Raw genomic sequence first — 7,532 nt, forward strand, 5'->3', positions numbered from 1 at the left:
GTATCTGAGTTAAATTTCTTCAGGAGATGGACTCTATTTGATTGTTTGTAGGAAGTGATGTAATACGGCCTGGGCCTGTCAAGCAAGCAACGATTGCAAAAGAAAAAAAAGTTGCTCTTCAAGCACTAATTCGGCCAAAACACCTATATGCTTTTGGTGAGTGTGTTGCTAGTCTCCTCTGTTTTTCTGGACTCCTCTATTTTTTTTGACTTCTGAATTGAATACCATAATATCATCATCTAAATTCAGTGTCATGGGGACAATCATCATATAAATATCTAGGCAGGAATCTGATACAAAAGATCATTGATGTGTGTTAATGTGGAGGGCTTCATGTTGCTTTCAAGTGGGTTTGAATGGGCCGATTTCAATAATGCCCCCTGGTTTTCAAGCGCTAACTCTCCCACCAGCATGGTGGGACATTGCACGCATTACTGATCCCAAAAGGCAGCCCCCCAAGCTGGGCTGTCTCCAGCAAATGAGAGAATGACTGGTTCACTTGGCAGCCTCTACCTGAGTATCTGGGGCTGTTTTCAGATAGGGAAGAGGAAAAAAACTCGTCATTTTTTGCTTGGAGCACTTGGTTGCATTGGAAAGTGCTTAGACATCAGTGTGCTGATGGCTGTAGATAGCAGGGTGACAGACAGGCCAGCACCACCAGGATGAGGATGTGGTGGCTGGTGCCGGGGGACCGCGGTGCTGTGGTCGAGCATTGGCAGGGGATGAGGGGTGAGCACCCCCGGGGCAGTGGGGGTGTGAGGGACTTGGTAACTCCTGTTTCTCCTATTCCCTCCTCCTGATTTTCCTTCCTTCCCTGGGTGGTCCCCAGCTGGGCTGGAGATTGCAAGACACGGGCTACACCACTTCCCCGTGCTGCCACTTCCTCTGCACCCACTACTGCTTTGCTTCACTCGATAACACACTAGGTCCACACATATTGCATGGCCCCAGATGTGCATTACAGAGGGAGATGGAAGGTTTGAAAAAGTATTTTCAATCTGCTTTTTATACAGGGGTGGGCCTAGCCAGAGCTCAGAATTTGGAACTGGATTTAAATCATACCTGCCCCCAAGTTAGGGAATATTTGGCTCATAGGTTTGGTTTGTTCCACTGCAAAAATGAGTACTAGATCTAAAATTCATCCTCTGAGTCAGGGAGAGTCTGTGTCCCAGTTTGACTCTGGACCATTCCAGATTTGAGCTACTGTAAACACTTGCATAAAAGTTTTCAGTAATAAACTGAGTTAGAAGAGATGTATACATTTTACTGACTGTGTAGCAGCTTCATGGTATTTCCCCTAGACAGCAGTGGGTGTCAGAGTTTGGTTTCCAGTGAATTATCTGAAGCCGGCAATGGTGAATCTTGTGTTCAGATGGTAAAAGCTGCTGAAGTGACTAATTTTTGCTCTGCTTTTGCAGCTAATAATTTTTCTTAACACATTGCTGCTTTTATAGGTCATCAGTTACAGTTTCTTAGCCAGGGTTGCTGAGAAATAGGTCAGTGATTCATTTAATGACCAGCTCGTTAATAGATTTACAACGGTCGAATGATTCAGTTAACTAACAATTGAACTGGTTGTTTATTATTGGCAACGTACGTTTATGCACTTTATAAAACAGTGAAAAAAAAGCAAAGCAAAGTTAAACATTGCAGCTACAAGAAGATAAGGAGGAACTCAGAGTTATGAAAGCACTGACAGATTAATTACATTTTTTCAGGCGGTATTATTTAATCTGATGTCATAGCCATGCGTGATAATGCTCACCATAGAGAAGTGTTAGAGGTCAGGTTTGCAAATGCTTTTAAGATTTTCCCATTCAAAAATTGCAGCAGTTCCAAATATTAGTTATAGTCTGCAACTGATATAGATACTTGCAGTTATTAGTTATCCACATTACAGCAGTGCCTAGAATTTCTCTCTGCGGGCCAGGCCGTCTCCATGCTAATTGTTATACCTGTGTACAAAAGCTGTTTCTGTTCCCAAAGAGCTTGGAGTGCAAGAAAAATGGATGCAAACACACGGGGAAATACAAAGAGAGAAAGAGGCAGCATTGCAGGCAGTGGTCTTAGAAAATATTTTTTTGTAAGTACATCAGGAAGGGGGTTGTAGGGAGGCATTTGAAGGAGACAAGCACCAGCTCTGTTCCGGTCTCCCTGGACTGGGGACCGGTGCAGGAAGTACGGGGGGCTGAACGTCGACTGGGGAGCCGCAGAGCTGGCCACGCGCGGCCACTGGCAGTGGGCAACGGCCTGCCAGACGGGGAGGGYGGCACGGTGAAAAGCCTTGAGAATGAAGGCATATGGTGTGGATATATAATAATTGCTGCCCTGGGTCATATGGATGGATGGGAGGCTTTTGGTGAAGAAAGCAGTCTCTAAACTGCTGTAGAGCAATGATTATTATAAAGATTCAGCATCTCCCTTTCAGAAAGAAGTCCCGAAAGCAGGACTACGCAGGTATTTCTGACGTGCTCGGAGGGCCTGTGGCTTTGCCTAGTTCGGCAATATGAAAACGGTCCCAGCCCCTCAGCCGTCAGACACGGACGGCAGTCGAAGGGGCTGGGTGGCACGAGCCCTGTCCGAACTGCAGCTTCCAGGGAGCCGATGACCCCGATGCTTCCTGCTGCAGACAGAACCATCCTGAGGGTATGCAATTTGTGGGGCTAGATGTGGTGATGATACCACAAAGCCCAAAAGAGTGCTAATATCTGGTCTGACATGGTGTCCTTAGCCAAACAGTCCTGCAGCATGCACAGTTATATTCTTGCTGTGTCTGCTTTTACAGTGCCAGGAAAAGCACTCTGACTACTAAATTTGTGTTTTAATGAGCGTTTACTCTCCTAAGACTATTACTATTGTCCAGCCTAAGCTTTTCTTTTGCTTTAGTCAGTAGTTTAGTCAAAGTTACACTTTTAACAGTATTTTTATCCATTTCATTGATATAATTTATAAAGGATGCATTATCCTCCCTTTCATTTCTTCCCATCTCTTTCCTAAGTTCCTCCAGTCTATGTCTTTCCAGTACCATATGGGGTGCAACTATTTTCGCTCAGTTTATCATGCCTTGCATGTTTGGCTATTTTGCCTCATTTTGTAGACTTAGCCCAAATCACTCATCACTTACTAAAACATAAGTTTCTATAGAAAGATTGGAAGGGAAAAGAGGAAAGGACATATTTTGCTGTATTTGTTTTGCATCTTTGCTGCATTTTCATCGCATATTTCTAATGTACAATACTATGTCCTTTCCTCCTTTCCCTTCCAGTCTTTCTGTATAAGTTGTATCATTTCCTGCTTGAATTCTCATCACCTATTTTTGACAGATGTTCAGCTAACAGCTCATTGCTTCCCCTTGAGAGCAAGATAACCACCCACTGGTGTGTATCCAATTAATGATTTCTAAGGCAAATTAAAGTTCAGGAAATGTGACTTAGTGCCACATAACATTTTAATTAAGAATTTAGAGTGATACAAAGGCAATGCGGCACACATTCGACTATTTTAATGCTGGCTGACATCTCAAAGTGCAGTTGTTGTTCATGAGGAGTCAGCCCCAAGCAGGTGTGTTTCTAGCAGGCTTTTGCAAAATTTGGGTTTCTTTTTGTCATTCTACCTTTTGAGTGTGTTTTAGCAGTAGCGTGAATGAAGACAAATGTTTGTAGGTGACACAGTGATTAAAGGAGGCAGAAGTAAAGAGGACGACAGCTAACTGGTATATAGTGAATCCAGAGATCTGGACACGCTGTGCACAGGCAGACAACCTCTGATTCAGTGCAGATTCAGTAAGGACATATATCTAAGAGCAAAGAAAGTGGGCATTACTGACAAAGATCTTCATCTATCAGAGCAGTGACTTGGGATCAGCATAGATAATTAATCAAATGTGAACTTCCAGTGTGACAGAAAGGCTAAAATGATCCTTGGATTTAGGTACTGGAGAACAGCTGAGGGTGGTTGTGTGTTAATGTTGCTTTTGTGACTGTTTTGGTATCCTGTGTCCACTGCTGGAGTCTGAGATCAAGGAATAATATTGAAAGGGCTAAAGGAAGGAACCAAAAATGATTGAGGGATCAGGAAATGTGGTTTATTCTGAGACTGAAGGACCTCCAGGTTAGCTTAAAATATGGTAGTAGCATCCAGGATAACATGATCTCAGCCTCCAGAAGCATCTGTATGGGAAAGGAAGGAGTACAAATTTCGCCTGCATTGAAAATGTGGGTCTCACTAACTGCAACTACTCAAGGAACTGCAGTCATAATCCCTGAGGTTGTGCCTGTGCATGTTCTAATAATTCACAATTGAGGCATAATAGTTAAATATTAGTTTAATTCATGTTAACTTTTAAAAAATCATAGAGAAATAGGAATCAGGTATTTTGGATGATGAAGAATCTCGATTGTCACAGAATGGCCATTACCTCAGTCCATCCCCACTAAAGCTTTCCCTCTGCAACACTTTCAGCAAGTTCCCTTTCAGGTGTCTGAAAAAAAAGTTTAGTCCAATTGCTTTGGCTTTCTTCTTCAGCTCCGTTCTTATCTCCTCACAGTAGAAATATGGGGAAAAAATATATAGTGATAAATCTTGCCCCAAAACAAGCTTGTGTATTTGGAAACCTGAATGGCTTCAGTCAGAGGTGACATGAGAGGGATAAATTATATCTGATAATTTCATAGGCCTTAGTCTATTTAGTAGGATCCACAATGTAGCTTAGCAAAGAGAAAAGTCTTTTTACAGATGAGAGAAATAAGTTTCGTGTGTGTTTCCAGTGTACGTTACCCAGCTGGAAACATCTGTGCATGTTTTAGGTACATTTTCAAAGACTTCTATGTCATCAGCATTTCTGACTACCTAACTAGACTGTTTGCTAATGTTCTTCTTTAACCAGTGAAATGTTTGCATCACTGAAACTACAGGATGTCATCAGTGTAACATTTCCAGAAAAACAGAAATGTTTTGTAACGCTGCGGCCAAGTGACTCAGGCCCTTCTTGTTCCTTTTTGCTCTGAAAACACCAGCAACAACAACAACAACATCAACAAAACAGTAGCTACGCTTTTGAGGGTGGTGGAGCAAGTTGCTGCTTAGTTATAGAGCTTACGCTGAAACTCATTTTCATGCAGCTTGTCCGCTGCCAATGTCAGCTGCTAATGTGACTGCTCCAAAGTGTGGACATTCGTGTGGCTGATGCCAGTCAAGTTCTGCTAAGTCCTTTAATGACTGATTTCTGCTCCTGACATATGTTGGGAAAGGACAGATAAAATTCTCCCAGGAAAGAATATGCGCTGTATTGCAGTTCACTGCAGAATTAAAAAAAAAAAAAAAAATCCCCAAAGCAAAGCACAGTGTGCCCACACAAATCTCCTGGCAGCTGAAGCCAGCCCAAGCGCTGGCTGCCACGATGCCTCCACGGGCTACTGAGATAAACAGGAGTTGCAGAATCGAGACTAAAATATGCAGAGTTCTTGTATAGAAACCTCATGGGCATCTGTAGCTGTGTCCACTATCAGACTTCCTTCAGGGCAAGCTTTGCCTGGGTGAATTACGGAGAATAAAGCGCTCTATCCAGTAACCTCATTCAATTCAGGATTGTATGAAAAGATAAATTACATTTTATTTCAGAGACACAGATGCTCAAGAGCAAGATCTATACTTTTGCCAAACCTGTGGCACCAGTACAAACTAGAACAACACTTAGAACAATGAGACCTTGGCCCTAACTGGGGATCATCAAATAACGCAGTTAAAATGAGAGGGATAACACAAGTATAAAAACATTTTTAAAATGTGTCTGCTCAACTGGGCTTGTAAATTTCTGACTTCTTCTTGCATCTTCTTTTCTTCATTACATGCAACACAAACCACAAAATCTTGGCTAAAATATTTTGGAGACTTCAGATAGGAACAGAAAGAAAATACAGCATTATACTTGAAAATATCCAAATGTTTGTATTTAAGTCCCCTTTCAACAAAATGAAAAATGGAGTCAAAGAAAGACTTTTCCCATCTAAAAACTCATCTTCAATGAAAAAAAAAGACCACAAATAGTAGAGCTGATTGATGGAGACATGTAAATATCCTGTTGTCACACAAAGAGAAAAATTAGCTAAATAGATGATACCATAAAAAGCAAAGATGGGCAAGCTTAGCTGTTTGGTTTCATTTTGAGAAACACAATGCTGGACATTAAACCAACATTTCCCATGTAGTTCATATTAACAGGTCAGTGGATAAACACAGACAACTGCATCAGAATCCAAATGCTTAAAATTAGAGAAATTAGAGCTTAGAAAGGTAAAAAAGGAGAAAACAGGTCAGGCAGTGTATAGCTCTCAATTTCCTTTAATAGCAGCCTTATTTTCTACTCTATTTTCTTTTTTCTCAGCTGAAGCCTTTCCCAGTTTCCGTTCCTCTTATTATCAGATCATGTGTGATAAACAAGATGAAACCTATTGAGGACTTCCTGATAATTACAAGGGAAGAAAGGGTTGAGCTTAACATTAAAATAGTTAAATAAGGACAATTCTAAGACAATTTTCTAGAACTATGTTAATAACTTGTGGTATGCAGCATTGAGGTGGGAGCTCAGAGAATTATTCCCTCGTCTGCTCTGGCCTTATTGCCATGTGTAAGTTCTGGGGCAAATTAAAGGGCAAAGTTTTGAAGCAAATTAAAAGGCAAAGCTCATGTTTATTTTGAACACGCACAATTGCACTACCACACTAAGAAACGATAAACATGGATCTCCATGACTGTATCTGAATCAGGCATTTGGAGGAGACAGAGAGAAGGCCAGCCCGCACAGTGGCATGACTGAAATAAGTAACTTTTGTATCCTTTAGCAGCATAATACCATTTTAACATGACTAGTATTCACAGATATCACCATCACAAATGTTTATAGCTGAGTTAAAATAATCTTTGGAAAAAAGCAAAACATGCCACAGCTCTGCTAGCAACAACTGGACTGCAAACAGTATTTTTCTGTTGGACTCTAAGTATTTGTTAGTTTTATGAATATGGTAACATCACCTTGTTATATAGCTGTTACCTGATTCTGTTTCGATAGCATTAACATTTATAAATTAACGCAATGGTGTACCTGTTACTGGCCTTATACTAACAGGGCTTTCACCCTGTTGCCAAATCGGGGTTCAAGGCCTGTATTACATTTCTCAGTCAGGAAGTGCAATCAGGGCCCTGGTAGACTTGCATCAAAGTGTAGCTGGACACTTCATTTCTACTCTTTCTTGGGAAGCAATTGCACATGCCAAAAGCTTCCTAAATTATTTGATACTTGTATAAAATCCTAAAATAGGCAATTCCTCTATTGCACTGTAGTATTGATAGTGTTTTGGAATGTGCTTCCTCCTGGAGGCTGAGTTTTACTTCTGGCAAAACTACAGCTGAAGACTGAATTCCTGAAATAATGAAGGCTTTTCATCAAAGTCATCTTGTTACTGGCCTACTTAAGGACCATATCTCTATTATGGGATGTAGGTAGTTGCAAAAAATGCCTCCTTCTAACCTAGCAT

The sequence above is a fragment of the Apteryx rowi genome, unplaced genomic scaffold, assembly GCF_003343035.1.
Source record: "Apteryx rowi isolate R43461 unplaced genomic scaffold, aptRow1 scaffold_76, whole genome shotgun sequence".
NCBI classification, from domain to species: domain Eukaryota; kingdom Metazoa; phylum Chordata; class Aves; order Apterygiformes; family Apterygidae; genus Apteryx; species Apteryx rowi.